Below are 23,674 nucleotides of genomic sequence, written 5' to 3' on the forward strand. Positions count from 1 at the left end.
CTCTCTGCTTCATTCCTGTGATGATGCACCTTTCCTTGAGACCACATCCAAATGTTGTCTGTCTCTGAGTCGGGCACCATTAATTTTCCAGGCTGATTTGCTATGGGATCCTCATGTTTTTGATTCCCTACAACTCAAATCCTGTCTGCAACTGAAAGAGTCTCCATCTCCTTCCTAAATGATCCGACTCTTGGTCCAGCGTCTCAAAGATTCTCCAGGTGGCGGAGTTAAGTTGGTTGTCATTTTTCTCACCGAGTGTCAGAATAGCAGCAAACTCCGAAGCAGGACTTGTTGATTCACTCAGTCGGGTCCAATTCCTTTGAGACCCCGTGGACTGTAGCCCACCAGGCTCCTCTGTACATGGCATTTCCCAGGCGAGAATACTGGAGTGGGTTTCCATTTCCTTCTCTAGGGGATCTTCCCAACCCAGGGATCAAACCTGTGTCTCCTGCATTAGCCGGCGGGTTCTTTATCACTTAGCCACTAGGGAAGCCCCAGAGTAGGACTGTCTGCCCTCAAGTCAAATCTCCTCTACTCAACCAAACTTCTCAATGTCTCTGTACTTCAATTTCCCTGTCTTTAAAATGGGATAATACCAACTATTTTATGAGGCTATAAATAAGATTTCATGATTTATTCTATTTAAAGCACTCAAAAGTGCTCTAGAAAGCATTATAGAAATACAAGTTATTATTCTATTTTCCAAATTTTCCATAGTGAACATCCACCAAGCTCCTCTGTCCATGGAATTCTCCAGGCAATAATACTGGAGCAGGTAGTCATTCCCTTCTCCAGGAGATCATCCCAACTCAAGGATTGAACCTGGGTCTCCCACACTGCAGGCAGATTCTTTACCATCTGAGCCACCAGGGAAGCCCATAATAATAATAAAAAGTATTAAAGATATTCAATAGCTCCCAAAGATTTCTAAACCAACTGTAAACCCTTTGCCTACCTTAATGCCCTGCTCTCCAGGAAGATGAGACTATTTTCCTTATGTAACTCAATCTTCTGACTTTTTTTTCCATTCAACACTTCCCAGTTCTTTAGCTCCATCCCCAAATCCAGTGTCTGCCCAGGGAATTTTAAGAACTGGCTCTCAAATGAGTAAAAAAGCCCCAATTTTTATCATTCACCAATATAAATATTCCCATCCTGGCTGATTTCAAGCCACCAACATGGCATCATGGAGTATGTAGTTAGGAAGAAATGGGCACCATTATATAGTATTTCCATCATTCAAATACAACAGGCAGACCTCAAGAGCACAGAAAATAGCAATCTATGGGGGAAAATTATTAGGAAGCAATAAATTCTATTTATTACTTTTGTTTTTAAGATCATTGACTTACTTTAAGCTTATATAATTTAATTCTTTATAATATTTCATGAAAGCTGGCTTACAGAATTCCTAGAAATTTAATGCTTGGCTCTCTTGGGTTGAGAAGGCTCCAGAACACCATGAAACACCCTGCTCCCACACCCCAAGCATCCTCCCATTGACTCCAGCTTTGTCTTCCTGAACTGGTTCTCCTTGCCTCCTCCACTGGCCCCTGGGCTCCCCATCCTAGAGTACAGGATGACAGCATCCCACTGGTCCTCCTTTGCCCAATGCCATTAAGCATGTCTAAGGGATATTAACTATATTTAGCATCCAGCATGCACATTTTATTACCTTTTTTACTATTTTGCATATCACCCTTTCTCCCACCTCCAAATTAGATCATATTTGTTTTACACCAGTGATTATCAACTACAGAAAAGGAGGGGTCTGCATCTTTGAGAATCACTTGAGAACCTAGGTACCTTTACAAGCCTCTCCTTCTCCCAGCCAAAGGATGCTGAAATTTCACCTCCAATATCTATCTCACTTAGGTTAGAGAACCACTATTTTATATTTGAAAATCTTAGCCCAACAAATGCCTGGTACATAGTAAGCACTCAGCTATTACTTGTAGATTGAAGAGACCAGATATTCCAGAAGAAATAAATCCTACTGATGAATTTAAAAGTCAGCTATCTGTCAAGGTAGGGTTTTGGTTTCTTATAGAAAGAAATAACAGTACAGTCCTGGTAGTTATATTTGGATATAATAGTGAGAAAACAGGTTACAACTCAGGATATTCTTTCTTATAAAGGCAGTGAAACTTCTTCCAACAGAAACCTAAAGCATAAGTCCATTACTACTAACAAGGTAAAGAGGTGGATGCCTTTATTAATGTAAAAATGACTGGAAATTCCTGCTGTCACATTCTTGGAAACCTTGGAGACCCGTAAATACACACACACACATGTGCCTGCACACAGATATGTGCATAAACATATGTGGCATGATCATACACTTACTGCAAGAGCATTTTTAAACACCAGGTGTGATGACTACGAACTAACTCCATTAGAAATGATTGTATTGAAAGATCAAATTGTTTTATTCCTACTTATTTTGAAATAACATCATAATTAACTTGTCTCTCATGAACTTCAACAATAACAATAACAACAAAAGCAAGAGAAAGCTAGTGGCCTTCATGTTCGCATGGAAATTTTGGCTAACACTAAAATAGTCCAAGATGAGCACCAGCGGTAAAGCAAAAAAACTACTTTTGAGAATGAGAATTGCCATATCACATCATTTTCTGAAGGAGAGATCTCAGATTATCCTGCATCCAAGTCTACATGGATTCCTTAGGCAGATACCCAGGGAAACTTCAGGAAAGGCATTCTCAAGCCATCCTGAAACAGTTACCCTGTAAATAAGTAAATCTTTCTCTTTCATTGGCACTTATATTTGCCCCAAGACAGTCTGTTTAGTTAAAAAAAAAAAAAAGCAACTCAAAATTTGGACCCCACTTTGCCAGCAGTAAGCTTTCTGCTAATTCTGTCATAAATAAAGACCATTGACAAAGGCATTAAAGATGGAAACAATAAAAATAGTCAGGAAGGCAGCAAAAAAGATTGCCGTGATGGTCTGTCTCAGTTTGGAAAAAAAAAAAGGTATTAAAATACCAACGATACAAAAATAGACTTGGACAATTATCTTCTTCACAGGGAGGGGGAAACTGCTCCCAGACCTCATAAGATGGGTGTCTTCAAGGTTTCATTGATTAGTTGATAAGTTTGCTGGTGAATGATGAGTCGATTAGTCAGAAGGGTTTGAATTAGTTACCAGAGCTGCGTCTTCCATGAATAAAATGCAGGAGTGTCCTCTCTCCCACCCTCTGTGACAGATGATATCTGTTTTCTCCTGTGAGTTTGAATTTAAGAGCCACTGAAGCTCAGCCACAGTATATTCTGGCTCAAATGAGCTGAAAATTGCATTCAATTTGAATTTCAAAAATGGAGGGGAAGAAGGGGGAAAAAAAATACCCTCAGCACCCATCAAGTCTCCACACTTTTCAACTATTTCCTGCTGCTTAGTTGCATTCCGCCAGGCTGAGGACCTGAAACCAGGATGTACTGCAGGGGGTAAGAGCATCGCTGGATTCCTGCCCAGTCTGAGTTTAAAAATAAACTTTTAATAGTCAGGATCAAAGCAAACCTCACTTTTACGCACATGCATAATGCAGAACGCGACCCAGCGAAGAAATAGATTTATCTTTTCCAAACTCAAATTGACCTGCTTTTTTTTTCCCCTTATGTACTTTGGAGGTGATAAAGGTGAAGGTGTTTTCCCTGGGAAACTCTAGAAAAGCAAATTCTTCTCTAAATTAAAATTAATTCCTCCTCAGCTCACTTAAGACCCTCATTCCCTGTTGCTTGATTTTTCCCCTTCTCCTGCCTCGCATTACAAAGCAGGTGCATTCTTGAAAAGTTGAGTGAGTGGACATTGATTTTTTTCAAATCAAATCATATTTTAAATGCTCTAAGACAGTTAGTTATTTAAAGGAATCTCACGATAAATTATTTTATAAAGCCAAGCTATCTTGAGAGTGCAGATACTCGCCCCTTCATGCAAAGACACTGTCAGCATGCATTTGAGGCCATATCCAGTTTTCCTAAAACAGGGCATACCTACAGTTTTGAAGAAACACAGATTGAAGTATCACCAATAATTAAAACTAAATTGCTTTACCCAAAACAACAGATAACAACCAGAATCATGTAACTGAATGATCTGGGGCCAGAACTCCAATTCATGATTGTTGGAGCTGAAGGATCACAGAGAATATCAGATTCATTTCAACCCACTTCACACATGGAAGTGTATTCTCCCATTGCCTAAATCATGCTGCAAATGAAGCATCCTGTGTGCGATGAAAAAGGTAATTCAGCTCTGAAGGCCATTTTCCACATGGAAGCAGGAATTTGTTGAATGCTGTCCAGATAATCCAGTGACTCTAGGGGGTTCCATACCAGGCAGGATGGAGAGCATAGTTTCCAGCATCCTTGCTCTGGCCGGGGGGTGGGGAGTGGAGTGGGGGCTGGGGGCATGGGTACCAGATGCCTCACTGAGCCCCCCGTTGAGAACCACACAGAGCAGTGCCTCCTCTCCTGAGTTGTGAACCTGTTCGAGTGTCTGATGGAAACACAGACCCTTTCCAATTTAAGAACCCCTCCACACTGTGATCCTCATAATTCATTACCACAGAGTTCATGGATCCTGGACCAACTGAGTAACTGATGAAAGTCTAGAAAAGTAGGCATTACATGCTTTTCCTTCAAAAACAGAGTGAAGAAGACTTAACATCTAGATATATTTGGAAAGAACTAGGCATCCAACTGGCACCTGACAGATGCAAGTACTTTTACTGAGTTCACATAAGGCAGAATCGAGAAGGCTTCCTATCTTAAGTACAGGACAAGACCAAGAGAACAATACTACTTGAATTTCTCGTGCACTGCCCAAACAGAAAAAGTAAGAAATAATCTGATCATGATAGCTGCAGCCTAATGGCCAACACAGGGAACCAGCAGAAATACAACAAAACTTTTCAAAAAAAACCATATCATTGCAACACGCGCTCCTTAAAGTCCCATTTGTCTGAATATCCCATAAAATAAAACCTGTGAAAAGCTTGAAAACAATGTTCTTGCATTTTAAAAGACAGAATGAGGGAAACATGGGTGACTCTTCACATACTAATGACATCCTTGCCAGGACCACAGGGACGAAGATGTGAAGAGACCACTTAACTCTTTAGCGTGTAACATGTGGCATTACCTTCTGTGACTTTAAAGGATCATTCACGTCTCATGTGGCATTACCTTCTGTGACTTTAAAGGATCGTTCACGTCTCCTAATTTTTTAGGGAACAGCTTACCTTTGAAACTGCAACAATGTTAGCGTAGAATTTTTTCCTTACATCTTCATACTGTAATATTGTTTCATTGATGAACCAGTAAATTGTCAGCTCTATTCATTTACGTGGATCCAACCCAAAAAAGAAAAAAAAAAAAAAAAAAAGTGAGGTCAATTTCCTTGGCTGGTGCATTTAATAAAATCTTCCAGGCAAGAGAGTTAAGCACACATTAATAGCTATGACTTAGCCGCCTTCTGCAAGTCTTTGATTTTCCTATATATACTCAGGGCTGAATTAACACTAGCGCTAAGGGACAGTCCTCATGGCTTGTTTTAAGTTTTCTTCCTTCTCAGCTTTATCAGATTTATTAATCTTCCGCTTCCCTCTTATTTATAGTGCATGCTCTGGTTAAGGTTTGAAAGCATTTTCCATTATAACACCCATTTATAACTTTCAGAAAAAAAAAATTCTTCTATTACAGGGCTCAAGGGACTTTCTACTTATTTCACATTGGTCTCAAAATAAACAAGTTTCTCCAAATGGTGTGGGTGGGGGGTGGTTCTTATTTCTCCCATTCTCAAAATGAGACAAAAGGAAGCAGGTTGAGAAGGACAAGTTTCCGGATGGAAAAACTCAAAGCTTCCGGTACTTTTTGTGTTTCTGTTTGTTTTAAATTTGGTGGCACCTTGTAGCATGTGGAATCTTAGAATCCCGACCAGGGGTCAAACCCACACTCCGTGCTTTGGAAGCATGGAGACCCAACCACAGTCCCACCAGGAATCCCGAAGCCTCGGTTTTAAATAAGCCCGCTGTGCATTTACCAAACATGCTCTTTTTCAAAATCCTGTTTTTTCATAGAGTGTTTATCAGAGGAAGTGATTAGATTGAAACTAATCTAAAGATTGAAACTAATCTTGTAAAACTGCCAATGTTTTACCTATCTTGACCTACAAAAATGGCAATTCCATACGATCTGACTCAACAGACCTCATATCTATATCCTCGTATAAAGAAAACTGTTCTGAGCAATACATGGATCACTGGGATATCCAGGGGGACTCTGTGCTGGACTTGGGACCCAGGGGAGGGAGAAGGGGGAAGGAAAAAAAGTTGTAACCAACAGATAACTGAAGGGTCCTAACAATTTGTTTAGTGCAGGTTCTCATACAGTTTGTTCAGTAAAAGATGTGGGAAAACTCATTAATTCTATGGCACCAGGCCATTCCCATCACACCCCTTGAGGCATGAATGTGGTAACTGTAGACTTCGGGGAGTGAACACTTCAAAGAGATGTCTGTGCTGTGATTAGAAGATTCTCAGAGGGGCTCTAAATCGTATTCACTCAAGACACCCTTCAAACCCACAGCTTTTTGCCTTTTCTTTAAAGAATGAAGTTAAAAGTAAAATGCTTGACAATTAAACAAGATTGAGGTTTCAATTTCAACTTTGCCTTAACACCCCAAGACTACAAGAAGCAATTGGAACCAAACTTTGATCATTTGCTTTCACGCTGAAGAGGAACTATTAGGGCACTCGAGAAACAAAGGGATCATTTTAAAAGTTTTTGCGGGAGGGAGGGCTGATGATTAATGAACCGGGAGACCAAGGAGGCTTCTGGTACAGAATGGAATTTGACAGGGTGTAGAATCAAGAAAGGGAGATGCTAACTAACAGAGAAAGACAAATATCATATGATATCACCTATGTGTGGAATCTAAAAAATATGATACAAATGAACTTATTTCCAAAACAGAAATAGACACACAGACATAGAAAACAAATGCCATGGGGTTACCAAAGGGGAGAGTTGGGGAGGGGAGGGGGTGTTGTAAATTTAGGAGTTTGGGATTAACAGAGAAACACTACTCTACACAAATTAGGAAAACAACAAGGTCCTAGTGTATAGAACAGGGAACTGTACTCAACATCTAATAATGGAAAAGAATCTGAAAAAATTCAGTTTTGTATGTATATATAACTGAATCGCTTTTCTGTATGCTTAAAAGTAACATGACATTAGGAATTGGCTACATTTCAACAAAAAAAGAACCCTCCTTCCAGATAAAGAAAAAAAAAAAGATGCTCTGCAAATAAAAATAGGAGGGTATATTTGATATACCTACTAATGAAAAAGAAGGCTAAATCAGTTGCATGTGAGAATCTAACCCTATTTATATTCTAGGACTGTGAACATAGGAAGCCTGTTAAAAATCTGCAATTTGTACAAATACAATGAAGCATTAAGAGAGAGTCCATTCAAGTGACACTACAGGGTAAGATGCCCTTGGGAATCTAATTTAGGTTGTTTATTATTATTATAATAAAGAAAGCCTAGGATTCCAGAAAGAAGGATTTGAAGGGACAAAAATCCTCCCGGGGCTGAGTTCATCAGATAATATGTTACTGTCCAGGTAATCATGCCAATGGTCATGACCAATGTGGTTGTGATTTCAAGTTAACATTTAAAATACATAACTGGTCAAAGCCTATGTCTGAAATCAACGAAAATTCAAACTAACATTTACACTGTAGTTACAGTCTTGGGAACAGCGTCTCCTTTTGACCTCACATGCAGCATTTATCTGTGAGCAGAGGCATTCAATTCAGGATCTTCTTACTGTGACCACCCCCACTTGCAGGGGCAGCCCAGGTCAGTGGGCAGTGGGACGCTGGTCTCAGAGTCTTTGGGAGGAAGAGTTACTGCCTTAGTCACTAAACTCCCTTTCAGACATGCATAAGACCCTAGGAGTTGTTGCAAGCAGAGGAAAGATGGATGTCTAGTGCTTCTAGAATTCCTGATAGAAGAATTTGGAGTCTTCTGAACCCAATGGAACATGAGCTAATTGTCCATGGCCAATTGAGGTCTTGTTATTTGGGAGTTCTTAAAAGGTAGGGGTGAAGGAGGAATTAGAACCTAGCTCTTTGATCCCTTTTCCCCCTCCCCCAGTTTTTGCATACTTTTGCCATAAATCTCTCATGCCCCCCTCGGACTCTGTCCCATTCAGGGATTGGTAATGAGGGAAGATGGATGGGCATTGGAAGGGTATGTAGAATTTATTCGTATCACCTCAATGGTCTCCTCTTACTACAAAACGCAGTGTACATATCCCCAGATCACTTTCATTCTAAATGGTGACAACCAACCCGGGTAGAAGATTTCCTCTTCAGTATTGCAAATAATGTCCTGAAGAACAGAAGACAACATTGTTGTAGACCTGAAGAAGTTGTGTTGCAGCTTGATTGAGATTTTTGAGGGTAATCTAGAAACTCTCTACCATGTACCTCATCTTTTTCCTCATCTGCAGACAGTCTGAATTACAACCAACCAGTTTTAAAATGGACAGTGGGACACTGCTATGTTATAAACTGGGGATTGCCTATCCTCAATTCATTACTGAGATGGGACATATAAAGTCACAAAAAATAAATTCATTCCAGGATGAAAAACTACCAGCTACATGCACATAGACTTCTGCTTTGCACAACTTCGCTGGACATTCTTTCACAAAGATTACAACATGATGGTACCACACCACCATGACTGCACAAAGTGGGGCTGGAGGAGAAAGCATCTGAACTTCTCCCCCCTAACCCAGAGTTTATTTTTAAAGCAAAGTCAGCGAATCAAGTTACCAGTTTCCCATCACTCGCAGTCACTGACCCCAAGGCAAGAGAACTTGCACCACCTCAATCCCCACCACCAGCAGCCTCTGAGTAGTAACCTCCTTAGGAAGATGGAGAATTACCTTTCTGCCTTCTAATAGACATTCCAATACAAAGAGAAATTAAGCACATAATGTTCATAAATCACGGTGGCACTAGAGTGGAACCCAATGATGGCTATCCTTGGAGAAAAGCACATTTTCAGTTCCAAAGCCTAAGGAATAGGTCTTACTAGGACTCACCTGTAAAAAAGCTATGACAAACCTAGATAGCATATAAAAAAGCAGATACCAGTTTGCTGACAAAGGTCTGTATAGTCAAACTATGGGTTTTCCAGTAGTCACGTACGGATGTGAGGACTGGACCGTAAAGAAGGCTGAGCGCCGAAGAATTGATTCCTTTGAATTGTGGTGCTGGAGAAGACTCCTCAGAGTCCCTTGAACAGCAAGGAGATCAAACCAGTCAATCCTGAAGGAAATCAACCTTGAATATTCATTGGAAGGACTGATGCTGAAGCTCATGCTCCAGTAGCTGATGCTTCCCACCTGATGGGAAGACTTGACTAACTGGAAAAACCCTGATGCTGGGAAAGATTGAGGGCAGGAGGAGAAGGGGACAACAGAGGATGAGATGGTTGGATGATACCACCAACTCAACGGACACGAATTTGAGCAAACTTTGGGATACAGTGAAGGACAGGGAAGTCTGGCATGCTGCAGTCCATGGGGTCACAGAGTTGGCCACAACTGAGAGACTGAACACCACCACCTGTAACATACTTACAGATACCAAAGCCTGTGCATCATACACTCTCAAGATGTAAATGAATGGCAGAAGTGTTTTAAAAGGGAAAACAACAATAGTTCCTTTAACTCAACTGAATATGACTTTAGTACACTGTCAGTAGTAGACAATAAGCAGAAAAAAATTCCAAAGCTTTCTAGACTCCCTGCCATATGTTGTTCACATGGTTATAAATAAGTGTGATTATTTGAAGATTTGTTTCAAGATTTCAAAAAAGGCAATCAGAAAAGATTATCCATAGGACTTCCCTGGTGGTCCAGTGGGAAGACTCCACGCTCCCAATGTAGGGAACCTGGGTTTGATTCTTGGTCAGGGAACTAGACACCAAATGCCACAGCTAAGACCCAGTACAGTCAAATAAATAAATAAACACTTAAAAAAAGAGAAAAGATTATCCTGGAAGGCATAGGATGTACATCTTTGGGGACAAAGATGACTTCAGCCCCCCAATCCCTCCCATCAGGTTTGCTAAAATTAAAAGAGAAACAGGGAACAATATAGTCAACATGGTATTTTAAAATGACCCTTGAAAGGAAGAGTAGGTCAGAGACTGGTATGGTTTTGAGAATGGATAATAGCCCATCAATGTAGATATAGCTTTTTCACTGATGGATACAATGTAAGGCTTTCCTTCAGTAAAGCTCAACTCCCAACTTTAGAGTCCTAATTTAGATCTCCCAGTAGTTGCCACTGTATAGTTAGTCTTCCTAAATCCAATAATACTGGTGATCTTCTGATGTCATTTCTGAAGTTTCTCATTCAGAAAAGCTTCTCTATAAGAAGGACATGGTATTTTAAAAATAAGTGGCCAAGATCCTCGATTCTAGCACATTTCCACCCATTTTTCTTCCACTTTAACCCTGGAAACATGAAAAGTCAGAAAGGGAAAAGAACAAGGACAAGCAGCAGGAGAGAGTAAAGCTGAAAAACTAAGAGGAAAGAAAAATACTGGAAGGAAAGAGGAAGGTTAAACGTGAGTGAGCACACAGTTCATTCACTCCAACTTGGAGTACTCAGCGCAGTCAAATTCAAATAGAGGGCAACTTCCCGTTGGTTTATCACCCCTTTCCCTGAAGAATGCAAGAATGCCACTGCTGGCAGAGATCCTGGAGATGGTCTACTCCAAAGCCCTCATGTCACCAGTGAGGAAAATGAGGCCCTGGAAGGGAAAGTAACTTCAAAGTCAGGGCGGGAAGCCAGGTTCACTGTGGACCAGTGTAAGGGTCTACCAACCACAGCTGCCTGAAAGCTATAAAGGCGCTTCCGAGTCATGCATGCATGCCGTTGCTCAGTCAGGTCTGACTATTTCAGACCCCATGGACTGTAGCCCACTGGGTTTCTCTGTCCACAGAATTTCCCAGGCAAGAACATCGGAGTGGGTTGCCATTTCCTCTTCCAGGAAATCTTCCTGACCCAGGAATCAAACCCGCATCTCTTGTGTCTCCTGCATTGCAGGTGGATTCTTTACCACCTGGGAAGTCCTTTCCGAATCACAGACAATCACTAATGATCCCAGGAGTGAAGTAAGATGGAGATGCCCTTTTCTCTCTGGGGGGAAAACACAGATCAGCTCACAAGAGCTGGAATTGGGCAAGGCCACAGCTGACCCAGCTTCGGGGGTAATCTGACTCTTGGAGACAGCACATTCTGAATTTAGAAAGCTCCAAGTCCAATTTCTTACCTTCCCAACAAACTGTCTCTGGTGGTGATTATGCCGTAACATTTCTGATGATTAATTAAGAGACGTTCATTACATCACTTGGCTTGTAATTAACAGCTCCCCCTGTCTTTAATAAAATAGATAGCATGATATAAAATAAACAAGCGAGACCAAGTGGTAGGTAAACCCTGAGCCCAGATGATATCACCCTCCTCTGCCATCAGGATGGAGGTGAAGAAGCAAAAGGCTATGGAAAAGATGAGTGGGGTGTGCTGAAGAGGGAGGTGGGGGGAGAAGGCAGGCATTTGCTCAATCAGTACCTATTTTCAGAATTTCCTTCAAGCTGGCTCGGACTGAGAGTCATCAATTATTTAAAAGATGTAACATGATGCTTCCTTTGTTGAGGCAAATCTGCAAGCAGACCCCGAGAGAAAATAAAAAATGAATTAGGCAGAATGTATTAGTCTGCTTGAAGAAAACAAAGATTTAGCTATTGGGACTCACTCTTTTTAGAAACAGTTCAATTTTGTCTCCAAAATTCACAGACCTTTTTTCTCCCTCTCCTTACCTATTTATTTATTATTTTCTACAGTAGATCACACAAAAGGGGGCATGAATCATTTCCTAAACTTCTCCTTTCTTTTCAGATTCAGCTTGATGTATTGTCTTCATTTAAATTACAAATACACTAATCTGAAACACTGTTTACCAAGCAGCATTTTAAATGAAAGATACAAGAAATTGCATCACTCACATTTTAAAAATGACTTTAGACTCCGGACCTCATAAAAAACAGCCAACAGTGTTCTCTGTCTTGGCTGCTATATTTCAGTCCAGCTAATGAAATTCAATTAGTGAGCTTTGTACTTAGGACATTATGATTCTGATGGTTGGTCTGATCAAAACTGGTGTGCCAAGCCCTAGTTCTGTTTTCTGGCAGACCACAGTTAAAAGAAAAATTCAATAGGGTAGATTGGCATGGGGAAAGTTAGTTTCAGAGGAACTCACTTCTCACCATCATTAAAAAAATATGGGAGGAGGAGAGCTGTTCCCTAGAAGGGTTTTATTATTTACTAATCAAATGGATTAACTCTTGAAAAACCTCAATACCTAAGTCTGTCATTATCAATGTTAGTCTTTCCAAAAACAGCAACTGACCTAAAATAAACCAGTAATCAACTAGAATCAATAAATCATAGATTTAATCTGTTTTTAGGTTTGGATCTGCCTGCGCTTGTATTTCAAGCAAAAAGTACAAACACTGGGCTCTTAGTGATGTCTTTATGTTAATCTTATTCTTGCTGAGTCGTTAAGTAGTATCCAACTCTTTGTGACCCCATGGATGGTAGCCCACCATGCTCCTCTGTCCATGGGATTTTTCTAGGCAAGGATCCCGGAGTGGGTTGCCATTTCCTTCTCCAGGGGATCTTCCTTAGCCAGGGATTGAACCCATGTCCCCTGCATTGACAGGCGGATTCTTTACCACTGGGCCATCAGGGAAGCCCAATGTCTTTTACAGGCCTTCCCAATTAAACAAAGCAATAAGCATCAAACAGGAAACACTGAACATTCAGATTACATTAGTTCAAGAGGTGCTGTATCTTTAACACCTGAAAGAATTTAACACTTGAAAACAGATACACACTTAGCAAAAACCACTGAGCTGAAGCCTAGTACATGACATATCTTGATCCTCTACCTGGACCGTTGGCCTTTGATTCAAGGGCACATCTGCATGGATCAGGTCGAATGGCAAGACACAACCTCACTCATCATTATATGGCCTGATTCTTTGGACAGCAAAAGCAGACAAGCAAAAATGGAAATTTCAGATGGACATACAGCCATTGGTCTGTTAATAACAATCCTAATTAACTAACCAATTGAGACCTGAGCATCTATTTCATTTTCAAAGTTGTTTTCTTAAAATACAAACCAGGTCATACCAGTTCCTTCCTTCTCTCACAGGAAAAGACATCCCTATCCAACTTGTGATAGAAACCAAAAGAGCCATCGTTGGCATCCCTTCTGTGTCATCACCATTATCTATTCCATATCCAAATCTTTCCCTCTTTCTGGAAAACAATTACGGGAACAGTCATCTGATATTCCAGAAGTGGAATCTGACTTCCTGGTCCATTCCTTGGAAAGCTGTTCTAGAAGCTTTTGGTTTTACCTGAGAGTGACCCAGGATTGAGTACAGACACAGCCTGGACTTCTTGTACCCTTGGTGCTATTTTTCTCTGACTTAAAAATTGTACATCCCCCATCTGTTCTTGATAGGAACACATTATATAGATATTTTTTGATGATAAATCCATTCGGAGGTAAACTTTTTCTTGTGTCAAATGCAAAAGGGAAAATGCACACTCACTTCCTTCCCACAAACAGGCTGCCTCTGATGTGTTTTCTCAGAATTCATTAGTAAAATGCCTTGCTAGACTGTCTTGCTCCAGCTTGCTAGAGCAGAGTCTGCGCCTCTCTTCTCAAATCCACAGAGCGACTTCACGTTGGTAGCTTGAAATCACACACAGCAGGAGTATTTACATCAAGGAAATCACCAAATGTCACAACTCAGGTGTTTTTAGACTATGGTTACCAAAGGGAAAAAGTGAGGGGAGGGATAAATTAGGAGTCTGGGATTAACATATACACACTACTGCACATAAAATGGGCTTCCCAGGTGGCTCAGTGGTAAAGAATCTGCTTGTCAACACAGAAGATGCAGATTCAATCCCTGGGTTGGGAAGACCCTCTGGAGAAGGAAATGGCAACCCACTCCAGTATTCTCACCTGGGAAACCCCACGGACAGAGGAGCCTGGTGGGCTACAGTTCATGTGGTTGCAGAGTCAGACGCAATTTAGTGGCTAAACAACAGTCTATGAAATAGATAATCAACAAGACCTACTGTATAGCACAGGGAAATCTACTCAATACTCTGTAATAACCTATACAGGAGAAAAGAATCTGAAAAAAAAAAATGGGTTTATGTACAACTGAGTCACTTTGCTATACACTTGAAACTAACACAATATTGTAAATCAATTATACCCCAATATAAAATTTTTTAAAAATCAGGTGTTTTTTCATCCTCTTCCCTCACAGTTTACCAGTACATCACTGGAAAAGGCTTTAAGTCACTGTTTGCTTCTTTGCAAATAAAAGGTACTATAAAGTGTTTTAGGAGGTCCCTTGTGGCTCAGATGGTAAAGCGTCTGCCTACAATGCGGGAGACCCGGGTTTGATCCCTGGGTTGGGAAGATCCTCTGGAGAAGGAAATGGCAACCCACTCCGGTATTCTTGCCTGGAGAATCCATGGACGGAGGAGCCTGGTAGGCACCAGTCCATAGAGTTGCAAAGAGTTGGACACGACTGAGCGACATCACTTCACTTCACTTCATAGAGTGTTTTGCATCGACACTCATCCTTTTTCTTCTCTTTCTCTCTTTTAGGGGAGGCTAGCCAGAAGTTCACCACCTCCATTCCTTGGCACCAAGCTTGATCATCTTTCCCAGTCACTCTTGCAGGTAGGTGTGGTCAGGTGATTGAGTTTCCCTCCATGGAAAGAAACTAAAAGTGAAAGAAGCCTATCCACACTTGGGCTGTAAGCCACCCCCACAAGTACATTCCATAGTTTTTCCCTTATCACGGGCTTCTGTAGATGATATGGGCAACCCTGGATGTCACTCATCGAAGAGAGAGAGCGATAGGACAAGAAGTCAACCTTCAAATCCCTTCTGGAAAGAGACTTACCCCAATTGAGAACACCCGCTGTGAACTTCAAATGTGAGAAAACAATAAAGTTTTTTGTTTGAACAGTTTACTACTTGAGAGTTGTTAGATTCACCAGTCACCATAACTATAACTGAGCACTCTTTCTCCTTTTCTTTCAACCACTCTTTCCTCCCCCAGCTGATGTGATAAATCCAGGGATGAGGATGGATCAAGACTGAGGAGACTGAAATAGGAGTCCTAATATACAGTACTGACTGCTCATATAGAGTTTTTACTTCACTTAAAAGTTTTGAGTTCTATGTGTTGTTCATGTCAATAGTCATTAGCCAGAACCCCATGTTATTTCCATACGCTTATGGTACTGTGTGTAGCTCATTCTTTCTCCCTTTAGTGATGTCATCTAAATAAAATGTTCCAATTTATAATCATTTCCACATCAGAAAGGTATGAGGAATTCAACCCATATACCCTATGTCTTTTTCAAGGAAATTAACTATAAAGGCAGTATTGATATTATACAATTAAAATGAGGGCTCTTAACATATTTAATTTCCCCCTGACCTGACTTTCTTCACTCATGGTGAACAAAAAGTATGAATTCATTATTTGCAAATAGTCTGGATTGCTTAATATATTCTAGAAGGAACTAAGAGTACACATACATGTACTCAAGCACGTATGTTTCTGTCCCTATCGGGGGCAAAAATAATAATTAAGGTAAAGGATAAGGAACCATTTTAAGTTGTCAACCGTGTAGGCTTAGTGGAACTCTAAATATATTTTTAGTCCATATTTATGTATTTCAAGGTTTTCTCTTTCTATAACACTCAAGGTAAAGAAAAAAAAAAAAGAAGGGAGGGAGGGAGAGAAGAATAGAGAAACAAAAAAAATTGTTTTAATCTTTCCATATTATTTACTATATAAAGCATCACACATTTTCCTCCTTGCAAGCCTGCATAAAGAGTCTATTTGGGAGTGTTTGGAATTGTTGTGTTTTAAAAAATTTAACAATCATAGCTCTGAAGCTTAATCACTTGTATGTGTTACAAGACCAGATGGTTCAAGTGGGTGTTTGTTTACAAGCTCTTTGTATAAGGTTTTTTAGCTGCTTTTTAGTCCAAAGCTGGATATTTTAACTAACCAAGAAGGCAATGAGGAATGAGCAGCCACTGGATTTCACAGACCCCTGGACTACTAGACTTCACTCCACCATCGTCCTACCCACCTGTACAAGGAAGGGTGTAGGACCTAAGAAACAATAACATTTGTATGCCATGCTCTGAGTTCTTCATGGAACTCGGACAGGCTCTAGAGGAAGAAGGCATCTACCCTGGGCTCAGCACTGCTGGCCGCTGGCAGTGGACCAACCAGAGAAGAACAGAGCACCCTGCCTTCCTGTCATCTTTAACTACCTTGAAGCTCTAGAATTTAAGATGTTTCCTGTTTTAACTGGCTTTGAGAACTGAGTTGTTTGACCAGTCTCATCCTCCTCCAGCTTTCTCCTTCCTGACGTGGATGAAAGGAGAGAAAGACAGCTTCTTCGTGGCTGCCCCATTCTCGGTTTCCTCTGCACTAACCACACAGCCAACACTGGCAAACGTGCAAAGGATGCAGGCTTATTTACCGCAAAATAAGTCCAATAACATTAAAGGTTCCTTAAAGGAGAATGAAAAGTTTCATTAAGGAACAAACTTTAATGGCTTTCATAAGATGAACATATACATCTTGTTTTCTGGATGAGAAAATCCCCTTATAGTTCACTGTCTGCTCTGGGGCTCACCTTCTTTCAATAGAAAGAAGGCAGTCAATACTTGCTTATTTTCATTCTTAATAAGATTAATGATGTTCGGCACAGTTAGCCCACCTAGAATTAATATCTTACAACACGAGCTATCTGTCCTTCATGGGTTTCCCAAACTGGTATCCTTCCTGTGACCACCCAATCAGTTCCAAGAGATAAGATATTAGAGCAAAAGGGGTGGATATCTTGGCATTTCAGTGAACTTCTATCCTATTGTACAACAAACTAGCAAGGTATTACATCCTAACAAAAATGGGTTTGATGATTATCATTTCAGGCATTTGATTCCTCTTTTTTATTAGTTTGGGGTATAGATCTTTTCCATAACTTCTTTGGATTAACTCAGCAAAATGTGACATCATTTAACTGCGTCTTTAGGATAAGGCTTGAGAGAATGGCAACCCACTCCAGTATTCCTGCCTGGAGAATTCCATGGACAGAGGAGCCTGGTGGGCTGCAGTCCATGGGGTCACAGAGTTGGACACGACTGAGTGAGTAATACTTTCACTTTAGGATAAGGAAAGCACACCATTTATTATTCATTCTCCAAAGAGTCACACAGTATTTTGCACATAACTGGTGTTCCAGAAAATGATGTTGAATGAATGAAGGAATAAATTACTAGCATTGATTATTCTCTTCCAATCTTAATGAATGCAAAGCTTACTTTAATACATTTCATTAGCCTTGGCAAAGTAAAGTCAGGAATACCTAGATAAATGAGCATATTTATGACATGTGACTGTTTTGCCTTCTGAAGACAACTCTCAAGAAAGAGGATTTTCCCCAAATAAACAAAAAGAACCAACTAATATTTAGAAGAGAATATGAAGTATGATTTTTCTCTCAACACTTGATAATCATTTGCTTATAGAACTAACAAAAAAGACATACATTGAATCAGGGATGTCTAAGTGATCTCAGAAATAGGATCATCTGTCCCTATAACATGACAGCATGAATCAAACAAATATGTTCCAGATTCTTCCACGTATGTATCCCGACTCTGGAGCCCAAACAAAAACCTGTCGATAAGCTGTGAAATTCAGTTCAGATCAGTCGCTCAGTCGTGTCCGACTCTTTGCGACCCCATGAACCGCAGCACACCAGGCCTCCCTGTCCATCACCAACACCCGGAGTTTACTCAAACTCATGTTCATCGAGTCGGTGATGCCATCCAGCCATCTCATCCTCTGTTGTTCCCTTCTCCTCCTGCCCCCAATCCCTCCCAGCATCAGGGTCTTTTCCAATGAGTCAACTTTTCGCATGAGGTGGCCAAACTACTGGAGTTTCAGCTTCAGCATCAGCCCTTGCAATGAACACCCAGGACTGATCTCCTTTAAGATGGACTGGTTGGATCTCCTTGCAGTCCAAGGGACTCTCAAGAGTCTTCTCCAACACCACAGTTCAAAAGCATCAATTTTTCGGTGCTCAGCTTTCTTCACAGTCCAACTCTCACATCCATACATGACCACTGGAAAAACCATAGCCTTGACCAGACAGACCTTTGTTGGCAAAGCAATGTCTCTGCTTTTTAATATGCTATCTATTAGCATATCTATTAGCTATCTATTAGCATAGCTATGAAATTAGGGGGAAATAAAGAGTGTTTTCATTGTTTATAGCCTTCAATAAGGAGAGAGTGTATAGTCAAATTCAAATAGACTTGAAATATTTTCTTGATTTTTTTTGACTGTGCCAAGTGGCCTGTGAGATCTTAGTTCCCCAACCAGGGATTGAACCCAGACCGTCAGCAGGGACAGTGTGGAGTCCTAACCACTGAACCTTCAGAGAACTATTTGTCTTGACTTTTAACAAAGGAAATCAAACTTAGCACATATACTTTCTATGGCAACAGTGTCCACCATATAGTAGTTGCTATGGACTGAATGTTTATGTCCCCCTGAAAGTTATATGTTGGATCCTAATGCCCAGTGTGATGGAATGTGGCCTTTGGGGGTGATTAGATTATGGGAGTGACACCCAATCCCGGTGGTGGGATTACTACCTTTACAAAAGAGGCCTGAGCTCTACCCTCCTCCCTTCTTCCATGTGAAGTTGCTGCAAAAGACACCATGTGAGATGAGGACCTCATTGTATACCAGATCTACTGCAGCCAGGACTGTGGACTCCCCAGCCTTCAAAACTGTGAGAGTTGAATTTCTGTCATTTAAAAGCCACCTAATTTAGGGTACTGTCTGATAGCAGCCCAGACTAAAACAGTAGTCAACTTTTAATTAAAACTTGTTAAATGAATAAATATATATAGCAGCCAATTCTGTATCAAGGTGAAGATGAGGCTTGGGTATAGAAAGTTAAACCCAAACTCAACTTCTGATTTGCTGAAAATCCTTCCCTTACTGTGGACAATGATTATTTATTCTTATTTGTGACATAAAATGAATGGGCACTTGAAATAAGAATGTTTAAAATCAAGATGGGATTTTTCAAAATGCATCACTTCCTAATTATGCTACTATATATTTGTCTTATCTATGTTTTACAAAAAGATTATGTCTATTGTATCTGGGTAGCAGAAATACTACATAACAGCGTGCTACTCTGACTATAACATGAAAGTATCTAGGTAGGACATTTTACACCACAGAAATAGGCAAACTCTACAGTTCAGGATTTGATTTATTGTTTGGTTTACTGTCTTGTCTTCAGAAATGATGGATTAAAATGTAAATAAAGTAAATTAAATTAATAAAATAAAATGCCCTTTCACATTAAAAAAAAATGTGATTTTCCTTTCATCATATCCCTCTAAAAAGCCCTAGGAAAATCTAGCTAGGCTTCTGCACACATAGAACTACTCCTCTGCAGACTGAAGGGGAGCAGAAACACCAGCAGTAGCTATGAAATATCACTGGTGGTCACTATTTATGTTTTATATACTGTCAGCAGCAACATGGTCATTTAGCATCAGACACAGTTATCCAGGCACTTGGATGATGCAGCAAGTGTCAATACTGATGCTACTATTTATAGCCCAATAAACTATCCTTTGAACAATATTAGTAACATTAAGCTTAGGTAGCACTCAAAGTACTAATGCCTTAATATAGATATATTGCTATAAGCATAGTTTACAGCACGGAACATAAACACAAATCCAGTGACACTAATAAATCACTTTCTTGACTGCTTAAAAATGTACTGCCAAAATGGGCTTTATGCATTACACAATGGAGCAGAAGGCAGCGATATATATTTAAATTTTCCATTTTTAAGCTGTCACTCAAAAACTTTTCATCCTTTTTTTAGCTTATTGATCTTACCGGCTTGTGATAACTGCTTCAACTGCTTGGTTGAGCTGTTTTTAGCTTCCGCTTCTTTTTAATAAGAGCTAAATCAGGAATCATAAAATGCTACTAATTTAGCATTTTTCAATAGAGATGGAAGTTACAAACAGCACAAAAATAGTGCAATTCTCACGTCTTATTGCCCTAGAATCCCAGATTTAATTACCATGTGGTATAGTATAATGAAGGGGATAGTGATGCTATGTATCACTATAAACACACTGAAAATAAAAACATATTAAATATGCTAAAATAGTTGCTCCAGGTTTCCCGATCCTTTCAATTAAATATTTTTGCACATGAATGAATTATAGGTGTGTTTCTATATAGGTTTTTTATTATTGTTGTATATAGAATAGATTCTGTGCTATTATTTCCTTTCCTTTTTGTTCATTTACAAAGAAAGCTCCATTCTTAAGTTTTTGCTATTCCTTACCTTACAATATACTGTATTGGCCAAAAAGTTCATTCAGGTTTTTCCATGAGATCTTATGGAAAAACCCAAATGATCTTCTTAGCCAACCCAACACATCTGGCATCAAAACAACCAAAATATCAACAGCAGAACAGCAGAGCTGATTAGCTAGTTACCTGGTCAGCCAACTTGCATCATCCCCTCCACACCACGCATGCTCTTCAGTTTGGAGTAGCAAGCTATTAACCACAGTCAGAAAACTTCTCAAGGCTGATTTTGGATCAGAACCTTGACCTCTCAGACCTGTGTCTGCTCTCAAAGGATACTGTCTCTCAACTCTTCAGCAAATTGTGGTTTGCGTCTCCCCTCACTGCTACCCCCAAAGTTCAAGGCTCACTATGGAAGAAAGAGTGGTCCTCATAGCTAATTGCCGCTATTTTGCAAACAGCTGCATGGAATGCAGAAGCCACAGCCCCCCAAGGCCCGATCCATAATAAATATCCCTGTGACCAGTGTACCGCGTGGTCGTGGTCGTGGCTCTGAGTACAGCCCTGAATCTCACCCACTCAGATAGGACAAAGCACTGGATTTGCTCGCAGTGCAAATCCCATCATACCTTCCCCCGACGTCCTCTCCAGAAGGAATGATAGTAGCAACTATTAAACAGCCATGAAGTTTATTCTCAGAGGCAAGAACAGCTGGAATTTTAGTTACTATCGCCATATCTAGCTTCTGAGAGAACCTTGAGGGCATGCAAAATAGCCAAATTCATTTAAAAATACAGATGAAAAAAAAAAAGTACAGATGAGAGAAGGGAAGACTTTTCTTTTAGTGTATTTAAAATCATTAAAACTCTTCCATGAATATTTCTTGCTCACTGGACAGCTCCTAACGTCAATAATGTTAGGCTGCCTGCATCATTTCAAGCTGAGTCCCCAATTCGTTCCTGACACAGCTGTGGTGCCAGCTTCTAGCACGTGGCCACCACCAAGAGTCATCATGTTTCAACAGCACTCACCATTCTGTTTCCGTATCCCTTGTTTCCACAAATGCTACCGCTTCACTGAACATGTCTCACAATCACACACATTGCCCCCTCTGGTTTGTGTACCATCTGTGTCTGTAAATGTATGTGGGCGGGTGCACACCCAACCGGAGGGGCGCATTTTCATTCCTCTTCCACATCAATATGGTGATGCATTTCCCGCTTAGAGCTTTTCTGACAGCCAGACGAAATGGTAGCTCCAGTGACCAGGGATGTCCTGGCTTCTCCTTGCAGAAAGGTATTCAGCGCACGTAATAATTATCCATCCATCTCGTTCACACTAAAGGCATGGCAATGCAATTTTAGCCTTATAATCAAGACCATATGACAAAAAACCAAGGCCATTAGGGACCAATTTTGAAGATTCTCTGCAAGACCATGATTTTCCAACTGCACTTACATATGCTGAATAGTTACCTCTGCACGACCGCACCTGCTCTCATTTATGGAGCCCCTCTGCTTTCCAAAGCTATTCTTAATAATGAAACAGGGTAAAGTTTTAAAGGCTGGCTGACTTTTTTTTTTCTTCATTAATTTTTTTTTTCATTTCCCTAAGCATAATATGAAAATGCTGAGGGTGAGGTTTCTGCTCATGCCACTGACCATACTTCAGGGTCTGCTTTTCGCTCTTTCTTCTTTGCTTCCCTCTCTGCCCTGACCCCTCCATCCTTCCCCTTGGCCCTGCCTCTGATCTGAAGCCTGATCTTCCTGGCCCATAGTTGCTCCACGTGGACTTCTGACCACCCCACTTCGGGTTCAGTGACATAATAATAATGATGTCTCTGAGAGAACATGATGTCATCATAAATCTAGGAGCTGTCCAGCAAAGACTCCACTCGTAAAGTAGAAAGATGGCCATAGTTACTTTGAAATAATACAAAACATGGCTCAAATATTCTTTCATGTCTTATTAAAAATGTTTAGAATAATGAATAAAGCCATGCCCTTTAATAGATAAAGCTATAAATACTAAAAGCAATAATATGGTCCTGAATTAATGATTTATCAATTTGAGGGGCAATGGGGGAAAATAATCATTCGACTAGTAAGAAAGAACACATTATAAAGCCTCCACAAAATAAAAAACGACCAAGATGCTAGATTTTACTACCATTACTTTGGACTCTCTATGTATAGACTCTGCTCAATTCTACTTTTTAATCATTCAAGTGACAAGAAATTATCTCTAAACATCAATTAATTGTCACCTTGGTTCTTTAAGCTCATAAAAGGGCATCATATTATCTCAACTCTGGACATTTGTCTAAAATTACAAGATAATGGACCTTTTAATGCAAGTCCACCACTAATTTTTTTAAATTGTAAGACAGCATGAATAAATAATGCCATAAGCAATAACTCAGTATAATAACATTTTTTAAAAAAACTTCATACAGTCCCTCTCCATCAAAGAAGTAGTCATACATTGGAGATGGCCATGTTTGAGAAAGTTCTGTGAAGATACCTGACAAAAAATTCTTACCTCTTCATCGAGACCATCAAAACCAATCTGTTTGTTTTGTCCAATGCTCTGGAAATACAATTGTTATCCCTACTTCTCACTGCTTAATTTAACACAATGAATCTTGGCCTGTTCTTAGTAAACAAGGGCCGAATGTATTGTGCAATTTCCAATATAATGCACTAAAAAGTTCCTAATTACTTGATCAAGGCATGTGGAAACAAGGGGACCATATATAAAAGGAGCCTATGATCATGGCTTGAGCATTCCACCGGTTGAACAAAGTTCTGATTATCTAATCAGGTTCTAAATATGTGCAGATAATGTATCATCTATAAGAGGGTATAGTTCGTGTTAAAATATGAGCTGTTTCCTCAATTAAGGTACTTGCCAGCTGACAGGCAGAGGAGTAAGTTATGACATCTCAGTAGTGATCCCAACCTGAGTATGTGTGAAGTTAGCTGTTCCTCTGATTGTCACTTCACTGGAACTATCTGCATTGGCAGCAGCACATGGAGTTGGTTTCTACCTTAAAAGTGC

The 23,674-nt window shown here is 40.1% G+C and overlaps 1 protein-coding gene across 5 annotated transcripts in view; it reads right to left on the bottom strand.

The window, feature by feature from the left end:
- Window positions 1–23,674, bottom strand: part of ESRRG (estrogen related receptor gamma) — a 674,199-nt gene that overhangs the window by 461,616 nt on the left and 188,909 nt on the right. For 4 of the 5 annotated variants that reach the window (XM_065938330.1, XM_065938333.1, XM_065938334.1 and 1 more), the window contains exon 2: window positions 5,262–5,353. The gene's annotated coding sequence lies outside the window, so the exon portion shown is untranslated. Of the gene's footprint in view, window positions 1–5,261; window positions 5,354–11,687; window positions 11,739–23,674 lie in introns of those variants that run through there. The other variant, XM_065938332.1, reaches the window with a different exon arrangement.

Source organism: Muntiacus reevesi, chromosome 5 (assembly GCF_963930625.1).
Source record: "Muntiacus reevesi chromosome 5, mMunRee1.1, whole genome shotgun sequence".
NCBI lineage: Eukaryota > Metazoa > Chordata > Mammalia > Artiodactyla > Cervidae > Muntiacus > Muntiacus reevesi.